The 12,112-nt window shown below is 39.5% G+C and overlaps 1 protein-coding gene across 4 annotated transcripts in view; it reads left to right on the plus strand.

Annotated features, from left to right (window-relative positions):
- Fam149a (family with sequence similarity 149 member A) overlaps nt 1-12,112 on the plus strand; it is a 59,370-nt gene that overhangs the window by 21,530 nt on the left and 25,728 nt on the right. For 2 of the 4 annotated variants that reach the window (XM_021265061.2, XM_013075201.3), the window contains exon 1: nt 9,094-9,564. The exons of the other annotated variants lie outside the window; for them this stretch is intronic. The gene's annotated coding sequence lies outside the window, so the exon portion shown is untranslated. Of the gene's footprint in view, nt 1-9,093; nt 9,565-12,112 lie in introns of those variants that run through there. 4 annotated transcript variants of the gene reach the window in all.

A 12,112-nucleotide genomic window follows, 5' to 3' on the forward strand; every position in this document is an offset into this window, starting at 1 on the left:
TGTAGGCCAACAAACTGAAAGAAGAAAACCCGCCCTACGTGAGTGGCATCAACCAATAGGCCTGAACTTGAAGAATAAAAAGGTAAAAAATAAAGAAGTGTTCTCACTTTGGAAGAGCTCCAGTCTTCACTGTCACCTTTGGAAATGGGTCTCCAGTTTATTCAGCCTTCCAATGCAGATTGGATGTTGGACAAAGGCTGCATCCCTGATCCCTCTTGTTTGTGGCTTCCAGTTTCTTGGACTGAGCAGCTACTGGATCCTTGGGCTCTCCAGTGTTGAGATGGACACTGTGGCCTCTCCTGCCTCTGGTCCTCTGCAGCAGATCGCAATATCCTGCTCAGTGTTACAATACATGATGAGAAGAAGGACTTCGAGACAGAATTATAGAGACAGAGACAGGGAACTGGGATGACCAGTGCTTGAGCAAGCAAAGGCTCTGGCCAGCCAAAACTGTCAATATTTATTGGTGACACAATCATTGTTAGGTTGGGGTGAGGGGCCTACATGTGATCACCAGGGATACACTGTTGATGCTGGCAAGGCTTGTAAAAGAAGAGATAAAGAATTTTTGTTTTAGTCTGGGAATGGAATTTGGGTGTCACTCTGACCTCAGCTGTGTGTAATCTCATATGCTTTGGTCAGACTCACTTCTTAAGCCAATTTTGGGGTTAACTTTTTATAGCCCGCATGCTGATGGCCTGCTTTGGGCATAATCAAAGGTTCTCCAGTGTTGAGATGGCCACTGTGGACTCTTCTGCCTTTGATCCTGTAAGCCCATCTAATAAATTCTTTTCCACAATTAAGCATATGTTTTCTTTTGATTCTGTTCCTCCATAGCACCCTAACACTACCACTATCCATCTCTAGAAGTTTTCATCATCTGAAACAGAAGCTAACTCCCCATTCCTCTCTATTCCTACACCCTGACAACCAGCCCTCTGCTCTCTGTCTATATGAAATGTGAATACTCTGGGTGCCTCATGTAATAAAAATCATATAATATTTGTCCCTTTTTGTCTGGCTTATTTCATTTAGCACTATATTTTAAAGTTCACCCCTATTGTAGTATGAATTCAATTTTTACTCCTTTTAAAATCTGAGTAACATTCCACTGTATGTGTATTACATTTTGCTTTTCAATCTGTTATTCACCTATTGAAGGACACTTGGATTATTTCTCTTTTGACTGTTGTGAATGATACTATTATGGTATAGGGGCATCAAAGTCCCTGGTTTTGATCTTTTTGAATATATAGCTAGAAGCTAGATTGCTGGATTATATGGTAATTCATGATTAATTTTGGAGAAGCTGCCAAAGTGTTTTTCCAACAGTAGCTACAACAATTTACATTTCCACCAAAAATGCACAAGGGACCTAGTTTCTCTACAACTTTGCCAACACATCTTATTTCCTTTTTTTTTTTGGTACCAGGGGAATTGAACTTGGGACCTTGGACTTGTGAGACAGGCAGCAGAACCACTGAGCTAAATCCCCAGCCCTTGTTATTTCCATTTTTAAATATAATAGCTATTCTAATGAGTGGGAAGCAAGAAGCCAATCTTTTTTATGTTTTATGACAATTTCAGGATTGCTGCTTAGCTAATCCCTGTTGTTAGCAGCCAGGCAGGTACTTTTAAGGACAGACACCTATCCTTGAAGGGGGTGGATAGATGGGAGAAGGAAAGATGGCTGTAGTTGGGAGACTTTAAATGACTGTTAATGTTGATTTGAAGGGTTGTTTTGTTTCAGATAAAGGCTCCCAGAGAAACTTACAAAGAATCAGACAAAATCTTGGAGTCTCTCTGATTCACTCTTTTTAGGTGATCTGGAGGCGATTTTGCTCATTGTATTGTTGTGCCCAGATTACGAAGTCCCAAAGACCACCAGGAGGCCGTTTCCGATGTAAGCACACGAGGGTCATTTATTCAAGCTTAAGCAGGGACTCTCAATTGTCACCGACACAGCGGATCGAGATTGAGAGCCCCGAGTTCCAAATTAGCAAGGTTTTTATTGAGATTACAACAAGCTTTGGTCATTAGCAGCCATATGATTGGTTAACATTTAGCAAGTATGAAGTGTAGAATTTTGACTGGCCAGGCTCATTGGGGGTTGAAGGGGATTATGTATAGGTTTTTACAAGAAAAATGGGGACAAAGGTTAGTGGTCTACTGTCACGTACTGATGGTCAGCAGACATCTTGACTGATGGTCATGACCACCTTGTGTGGATAGTTAGCACGTTAACAGATTGTCCTATAGATAGTGGGCCCTGGACACTTGTTTCTAGGGCAAACAGATGGCCGAGTAATGAGCTTAGGAATCTTGAGTTACAGATCATGTCTTTTGTCCCAGATTAAGCACATTTAATCATTAATTTGAAAGAACAAAGAAGACTGCTCCATTTTGGACAAAATGGAGTCATTCTGGTCTCACATTAGCAAAATGGAGTCACTTTTGGTCTCACAGTATACCACATTCTCCACCCAGGGCTGTTCCTGCCTTCTGTTTTTATGAATATATGATGTATAACCTAGAAGTTGCACATGCTCAGGAATGTGACCACCTCCACATGTGATGCATGACAAGTCTTTCATACAGGAATATGTACGTTTCCTGACAAAAGGTTTTTGCTTTCTTTGTTCAGGGAGACATTATTTTGAGAATTATCCCCATTGCTCTCCTTACTTGCTGCCAGCAATAAACCTTCACTCTTATCTCCTGGTTATCAGCTTTGCACTCACCAAGGTGTGAACCTATTGCATTCAGTTACATTTTAAGGTGCTGTTGCTGGAAACTTCTCAACCTCTGAGATTAAAATGTGAAAAATTTATGGTCTTCATTTTCTACCTTTGCAAATTCCTAGGCTGGAATCTTCCTCTAAAAGAGAAATAAAGTTTCATGTGAAGCATTTTCATGTCTGGTTCTTTTCTAAGTGATGCAGAAAGTAGGGGAAGAGTTGACATTTGGGTTTATGGGGGAATGAGACAAACAGCAAAATCATAGTCATCCTGAGAGTTTTTGGCTCTCTGAGTTCCCTTTTCATCTTTGGTCAGTTGTGAGCCCAGGAGTGTGAAGAAGAGGAACCTCTGCATCTCCAAATTGTCTCCTTTGCATCAGTCCTCAATTTTTTCTAAGTATCCTGTGTTTCCACAAAATTGGCCAGTTCTGTTGTTGTTTTGAGTCTGGAGATGGCTTTCTTCAGCTAGAATCCCCACCCAAAGATAAAATGAATTTTACTCATGGTGTCAATTATATTATAGGAGAATGCTTGACTAATTGACTAATAGCTTCATGTGCTAGCAGTTTGCAGGACTCTAGTGTTTTTGTCCTGGTCTGCACTGAGTAGCCATGGTCTCACTTTCCTCCTCTGTGCCGTGAAGGCTTTGATTAGTTCCTTTACTCCTAACACACTGATTAACAGCCTATGTTCTGAGCCTGAAGTGCAAGGCTAAATATGATCTAACTGCTGGGCTCAAGCAGTTTCAGTGGGCAGAGTGTGGGCGGGAATGGGGTGGAAGGATAGACTTGTAAAACAGAAACTGAGCAGTGAGCCCACCTGGTCTAACAGTAGCAGCAACCCTTGGGATTATGAGAAATCCAGATTCTCATTCCTGCATTACTGGAACAGAAACTCTGAAATAAGGTCCAACAACTTATGTTTTAATAAACATGCACAGGATTTGAGCACACATTAAAATTTAAGAACCACTGAATTCAACTGTGATCTGATATGCAAAATGCAGTGTGCACAGAAGACAGTGGGCACTATCCACTGTGATTAGACTTTGTTACTTTAGGTGTTAAATATGAAATTTATACAAGCTCCCAATTCTAGTACTCTGAAATTGTTGAAGGTTTGTGACATTTTAATGAAGTTTTGAAGTCAGATAACAAATTTTGGAAGACATTATATAGCATTTTATAAATATGAACAGTGATACAGATAAAATAATTGATTGTAATTATTCCCAATAATATGATTGATTTTTTTGCATGAAACTCATGAACAATGATAGTACAATAACTGACACCTAATGCACCGTGTCTAACATAATGGATTTCCTTCCCAAGGCACCTCACAGCCTCCAGTGTTAAGGAGCACTGAACACACTTCAGCACAACGCCCAGGAACCATTTTAGACAGCAAATTCGCCAACCAAGAAAGCACAACTTCAGAAAACACATTACTGAATAGACCCCTAGGAGTACATAATTGTTTATAGTGTGAGAGCTCAGAAAAGAATGCAGAGTCACCTTGCTTGACCTCACCTGGGAGCACATGCCTCAGGTGACTCAAATTTTTCATCATTCTCCACAGGTTTGCAAGGAAAATAAAAGTGCCCTAATATGGATTTTGAAATTACAGATAGATTTAAGTAAGTAGATGAATTCACAAATAACAAACCAGAGAATAATGAGGATCAATTTTATTTTAATATTCCAATTACATAAAATGCAGTACTAATTTAGAGATCTAGAAATTACTACAAAATGTTTGCTTTCTGCTACACTATTTAAAAGAAAAAAAACAAATCCAATAATTAAAAAAACATAACTTAGGAAAATTTGAACATATTGATACCATAGTTTGGGAAAAACTTCTTCATAGAATATATTTGAACAGTTGTTTTTATTTTGAAAGACTGATTTTTTTTAATAAAAATAAATAAAATTTCAGAATTTTTCTGTCTTTCACTTTCTACTGATAAAAGTATAAAAATCCTTAAATACAAGGAATTATATGATATCAAGAATGTTATTGAACACATTTATTCAGTGTATTAGGTTGAAACATGAAATTTCTGTTTTTCTGGTTCAAAATATTGTAATATTTATAATTTCTTATGGTCCTGCCTAATAATTATTGTCCTTTATAGATTTCAGCACTTATTTCAAAATTTTGGGCTTCAAAAGTTAGGTGATCTATTGAATAAAATACTAATTATATCTTCCTGAGATTTTAGATAAGCTTGTGAAACCTTGTAGATTACCTAGGACTTTCAAATTTTTTATATTGTCACTAAAAGTCTTGCAAATTTTCATCTGCTACATCTTTTGAAGAGACAATTTTTCTATGAGTTTAAAAAGTGCTTTATATTCTTTGCTAAACATAGTGAGCCTTAGTGTCTTCATATAATTTGTTGAGGGATTTGGGTTACACATTATGTACCCTGGTGTATGTGTTGAGTAAACCATGGTACCCATAGCCTAACAGTCTGTGGGCCCTGCTGGTCCACCAACTTCTCTACACCTTAGTTTTCTAACCTGCAGAATGATACTAACAGTAATGTTTCCTCCAGGGAATGACTGTGAAACAAATATACAACCTTATATCGGGTGCTTCAGATAGGGCCAGGCATGTCAAGAAATGTTACTATTGTTATAGAACAGTAGTGGCAAACCTATGAGGCTTGTGCCACAACTGGCTGTTTGTTATCATTGAAAGCTCTAAAAGTTTTCCTTCACTGTTATAGAACATACTTGAAGTGCTTAAAATTCAGTAGACATGTGATGAAAGGAACTTTAACAGAAATTAGCAAATTGGGTTTGAGACAAATCTTTTTTATTTTTATTTTTTGGTACTGGGGATCAAACTCAGGACCTTGTGCTTGCAAGGCAGGCACCCGAACCACTGAGCTAAATCCCTGGCCCAAGACAAATCTTTATTAGGTAAACTTTTGAAGCCAGAATGAACTGATCTGGGATCTGAATGAAACTTCTTGTCCTTGACAATTTATGTGATGTTGCTGACTTTAGTTTATTCTGCACAGAAGAGTAGCCACCTTTAGGATGGTAGTGAGGCTTACAAGGAGGTGAGGCCTCCAGTCCTGGTTGTCTGGGCCGAGGGGGACCATACTTCACCTACCAGTGGTGGATTCTAGTATCATGACACTTTCTGTGCACTGTGCATACCAGTTATTAATCATTGCAATAGTGATTTCTGACCTGTTAAACAGGATTCTCCATCTATTCTGCAATGAAAATTTAGTGAATCTTAAATCTTGCAGAAGATAACACTATTAAATTCCATGTAGGCAAGGTTTTTAAACCAACAAAATAACGAAAATGGTGACATCCAGTGGCTGTTTGTCAATATTGCATGAAAACATTTTAATCCTAAGGCCAATGTAGCATGGAGTTGAATCTTGATTTGCATAAACTATTCCTGCAGGTTTTTTTCATTAAAAATTCTATGATTATTTAATATAATATATAATTTATTTTAATTTCCTGTAATTGTTTAAAATAATGTCCTCATAAATTTCAACACCCAGGTAATTTTTTTCACTTTTATGTTAAATGACATTAGTTTTACATTTTTCTATTTTATATAGACTGTGGACTGCATAGTTTACCCAGAACTTTCTAAGGTTTTTATACTCTTCACATTTAAATAATAAAACATTATATTTTTATTCATCTTCTTTGAAAATAGTTACTAAATTGAAAATGTTTTAAATGTGTAGAAGAGGGGCTGGGTGTGCCTCAGGGGCAGAGTGCTTGCCTAGGATGCATGAAACCCTGGGTTCATCACTACAAAAAAGAAGTATAGAGAAAATTAATGCAAGTATTTTCAAATAAAATTTTTAAATTGTTAGAATACTTTTAGATTCTTTAAAAATGTCTTTTAAAGACATATATATTAGTCACAACTGATGAACCAACATTGACAACAGTACTGCTAAGCCCCACATCTCTTCTTTCAAAGGAGTGGTCAGTCTTTGATCTGTTGAGGGCTTTAATGGATTAAATGAAACCATTCACACGATGGAGGGTTATCTGCTTTATTCAAAGACCCCTGAGCTGAAATTAACCTTCACAAATATCATTTCACTTTAACCTAATCAATTCTCTGACACTATACTAAAGCAGATCCTATTTCCTTATCAGGAATTGAGGTTTCTTATTCAATCACTATAATTACCAATCCCGGGGCCCTTCCAATTAGAATGCAAAATACTCAAAGAAGAATTTGAAATCATTTATATACTTTTCAGGTTACTGACTTAAATGTTAATCTTGCCCCCCAAACTCTCACAGGAACACCAAGAATAATGTTCAACCAAATACTTATCTCCCATGGTGCATTCAGATTGACCTATAAAATTAGCTATTCCAAATATTAAGAGAAATATGTTTTCTTTTATAAATCATATTCAAATATAGAATATTGGATCTTTTTTTATAGCCTAAATATATTTCAGTGTGTCTTCAAGGATGAGCTAGCAGAATCAGTAGTTCGGTTCTGATAATTAGGCTTTTAACTTTGTGTTGATTGTGTTTATAACCACTACTAAAAATAAGAGCATACTTAGAAGAGAAATATATATATATATTATATATCTTGCTTATCTAAAGTTTCGTAACTTCACACTGGGATAAGAATGATATAGTCTTAAAATTTTTATTGTTCTTAAAAATAAAAATCATGAAATCTTATAGAATTATTATCCCATATAGTGGCCACTACACTAGTAGTATACTATTGCTAATGCTTGCACTATAGTTAGTCTGAATACACACTGGATTTCAAAGACTAAGTACCAAAACAAAAATTCAAAATGTCTTTTTAATTATACAAAGAAATGATAATCTTAGATATAATGGGTTAAATGAAACATTAAAATTAATTTTATTCATTTAATTTTATTAATGTGGGTGCTAGAATATTTAAAATTATGTGTTCAAATTATATATCTACCAGGCAGTGGTGGTCTAGAACAATTCAAAGAGAAGATTCTTATCACTTTCATCTTTAAGCAAGCAATATTGCTCTAGGCTTTGAAATTTGAGCAAAAAGAGATACCAATAAAAGAAGGAATTGTCCAGGTGTTGAGCAGGAATCTTAGGAAATACAAGTCAGGACTTTTGGACCTGAACATAAAACTGCCTTGGGAGAACTAAGAAATGGTCTCCATGCACAGACCAAATATTTGGGAGTATGGAGTTGAAATCAGAAGTTTGCTATGACTCAGAGAGATTTAGTCTTCTCATAGACCCTCTAAACCTAAGGTAAACCTTAGGCTTTTAAAGATTTTAAGAGAATTGCTGCAAGGCTTGGAAAGGTGACTTATGAGTGTGACTTAAGACAATTGGAGAGAGCTCTGATTAAAAGAAAACCAAAGAGTTTATAATATAATTGTTTTGGTGGAGATATATAGATATAGGTATATGTGTAATATATATATTCATATCCTATAAATGCAGGAGAAATAGATGGTTTTCTCTGTCCTGTACAAGCATAGACGGCCTCAGTTCTTGAAGCAGAATAGTTAGGGGAGTACAAGGATGGAAAATGTACCAGCATCTGCTTTCTTAATTGTAATCATTAAAAATTTTTAGTGGAGAAAGTAATGCCATGAATAGTACTTACTTGGATACTTGGCTTCCAGAATATACTTTACCCCAGTTACCTCACTCCTGTTTCCCTTAGCTTATAAAAAATGACGGTTTGCTGATTTCACGGTCTGGAACTGTGGAGTCCGGCGACTCTGTTATAGCTGTGTGACTCCAAAATTGAATCAAGCACACATTAATAAACCAAACAGCAAGGATGCTCTGTGGTTTCTAGGAAATTGGCTGAGTTTGTGACAAAAGGCATCTATTTTCAGATAGCGAGACAGGAGTTGAAAGGATATAAATCTTTGATGAACATAATTAGCACCAGAGTTCCTGTTAATTGAGTAATGGTGTTGCCTTCACCAGATGGGGGGGGGCTTCATTTTGTTTTTCTACCTCATGCGCCCACCCACCCCAATCTAAGCATCTTTTAATGGGTTTGTTTCTTCTATAGTTCTCTGCCTTTCTCTAGTGAATTAAAATTCTATTTCGAAGCGATAAGGCAGGACCCTTCTGTCTGGAGAGAAAGTCTCTCTGTTCTTCAGAGAGACCCCAGGAAGGGGAGGGAAGAGCAGACCCGCACGTGCGCTGGAGACTCAGAGAGAGCTGTGAGTCAAGCACTAGGAGGACAAAAGCTCTGGTCACCGGATCATGAAATCTGGCCTCTGGCAGGGAGAAGGGGCAGTCTCGTGCTCTTCCTGAGATAGGGTGCTTGGGGAAAGGCGCGCAGACACAGAGCAGGAGCTAGTAGGCGGGGCAGAAAGTGCAGGCCAGGATCCCGAGGGGAGGTGCGGGAGACCCCCGCAGGGGCTGGCTTGACCGGGGTGAAGAGTGCGGCAGCCTGGGAGGAAGAGAAGAAGGCGGGCGCGGAGTGGCCGGGAGGCGTCGCCTGCAGCGCCGGAATCCGCCTTTGCGGGGCAGAAGGATCTGGAGGGAGAAGGTGTCCTGGGCGTCCCAAGAGCAGCAGCGCCCATGGGCCAAGTGGATCCGGCCGGCAGCGCCCCTGGGCTCCTGGGCGCGTCTCGGTTGCCTGTGCGGGGTTAGCGGGCTGGGCGCAGGGCTGGGCGGGCGCGGAGCCGAGGCCCCGGGGGCGCGGGGGCGAGCGGCCGCCCGCTGCCTGCGTGGGCCCGGCGAGAGATGCCACCGCCCCGCGGCGCCCAGGCCTCGGGGCGCGGGGCCGGGACCTGGGGACTCGAGCCAAGGCCTGGGGCTGATTGTGATTGGGTAAGTCTTCCTCTGGGTGGGGGGTGGGTGGGGGGTGGAATTTAGTTCTCTGTCATGTCCTCTTTTTGTGCAGTGTGCGTTGTTTTTTCCTGCCTGAAAAGCAGGAATCCATCTGGTCCGTGTTTTCCAGAATCCATTCCTGAAATCGGGCGTGCTGACATCATCTGGCCTCCCCAAGTGAAGTTGCTCACTTGCTCCCAGAAGCACTCCTTGCATCTGAGGCAACTTCAGTCCCCATAGCCAAGGCTGGTCTTAGACTTGCCTGAAGGGAGGGCACCCAGAGTGTTTATGTGAGAGGAGCCACTTCCTGCTGGTCACCCTTGCCTGTGTTTGCCACATAGTCCAGGAGACCACCCTGGGTGTTAACCAGGTCAGAGGAGCTGCTCATTCTTGATAATCCTTTCAAATCCAAGCGCATCATTTTGAAAGCTGTGACCATTGCTTACCATTTGAATTTCTCCGGGGCTGCGTGGAAGAGGTTTGTGGGCTCTTAAGAAGCAACCTTAAAAAAGTAAAATGGATAATTAAATCATTTTCCTGAGAGCTAGAATAGAGTGACTCGTGGAGCTTGAAACTCAGCCTTCATTTTAATGCACAAATTAGTACAACACAGTTTGATGCTTGTACTTCAGTCCACCATAAGTAAACCTAGGTCTCAAGCCCACATGAAATGTGACTAGAAGCAATATTTTGTTGTCACTAAAATATAAGAAACCTAGAAAGGAGCAAGCAAGCACAAAATTGTCATATGCCTATGTAGTAAGTAATATAACTGTAATAGAAATCCCACCACATTCAAGTTTTACGATACTTATAGGACACGGGTATGGCTTGTACTGTATCTAGATGACCCCTATGTGCTCATAGGTGGGGCTTGTTGGAGTTGCTCGGATTTAGGGTGTGTAATAACTAAATTAGTACACTGATTGGTTTAGCATAGTTCTACATGTGGATAATGGGAAAACCCACCCTGGGTGTATGTGGGGCACCATCCAATAGGCTTGTAACCTGGATGAGATAAAAAGGAAAGGGAGGCTTGCCCCTCACTGCTTTCTGCCTGACTGCCATGGACTGTTTCTCCTCTGCCATACCCCTCTTCCATGGTGCCTTCCCTTGGAGCCAGCTGACTATGGACTGAAACCATATGGACAAACTGTGAGCTGAAATAAACCTTTCCTCTTTCAACTTTGTGTGTTGAATATTTTTCTTTCAGCAGTGAGAAAAGTAACCAAGCCAGACAGGATGCATCCTGAAGTTTGTACATTTTTTAAGACTGTTTAGCATGTATAGAAGTTAATAGTTTACAAGGAATTAAAGATGTTCAACATTATTCACAGAATAATAGTTTATGACAGAGAAAGCTAAGGGCTGAAACATAGTATTAAAAAGACATATTTAAAGGATCTGTTTGGTATTCATGATATTAGTAAGTAACTTGTAGTTCCTAGAGAAACCTGCAAATCAGTGGCCTGCACCCTGGTAGGAACTTCATGTCTCTCTTCTTGGCCATGTTGAGCAGTCATTGAGCTATGGGCTCATGTTCTTTTTCACCCAATGTCTCAGTCACCATTCTCGTTACTGTGACAAAAGACTGGACCCCCCAAATTAAAGAAGGAAAGGCTTATTTGGCTCACAATTGGTAGAAGTTTCAGTTCATATTTGGCTGGCTCCAAGGCAGGGTGGCATGGCAGAGGGAAGCAGTGCATGGCCAGCAGAAGGCAGCAAGTAACAAGCAACAGTCCTCTTTCTGTCCATTGTAAGTCTACTCCCCTTTAGGGGGCAGCCTTAATCCTAGGACCACACCATGAATCAATTCTAGCATCACATCCTTAATCCCAGCAACACACACCCTAGATCCAGCCACCTCCAAAGAGCTACTTGTGGCTGAATGAGGCTTTGTGGCGACATCCAGACACAAGCCATAACACCAAGTCTCTTCTACATTGTTGCTCAATTTTATGCTATTACACTGAACTCTTCAAGAGATGAAACGTGGAAGAGCAAAGGAGAGAAAAACTGGAGCAGTGGTGTGGAATTACACAGTGTTTAAAGCATCTGTTTTATGGCAATCTCTGTAATCCTTGCAGGACTTCCCACTTCCACTGCCCTGTCTCCTACAATTCCCAATGAGTAGGAAAAAAATTAGCTCCCCATTGAAAAATATTTTTCTTTTTATTATTAAAAATAAAGCAAATTGGCATGCTTCAGATTAGTGAAATTTGATTTCAAGTGACACCAAAGGCAGATAAATTATAAGCAAGAGAAATAGTAGCGAGTGAACAGAGGCTAATATTTAGTTATAGAAGTCATTTCTGGGGGATATCAGCTATATGAATAACTATGTTGTTTTCTCTATAAAAATGTTAAAATACTTCAGAAATATGCTGAATTTGGAGACTATTTTAATATCTAGATACACTGTAATTTTTTGCAATAAGCATGAGAATTGATTGAGAGTACTTATAGAGCAATAATGTCTTCTGTGTTTTCCTTGTTAACGTAACCTTTGCCTATTGATTTTCTCAATAAAATATTGCTTATGTGATAA

This window comes from Heterocephalus glaber, unplaced genomic scaffold (assembly GCF_053883595.1).
Source record: "Heterocephalus glaber isolate CG9 unplaced genomic scaffold, H.glaber_assembly_v1.0 deba00001461, whole genome shotgun sequence".
Lineage (NCBI taxonomy): Eukaryota > Metazoa > Chordata > Mammalia > Rodentia > Bathyergidae > Heterocephalus > Heterocephalus glaber.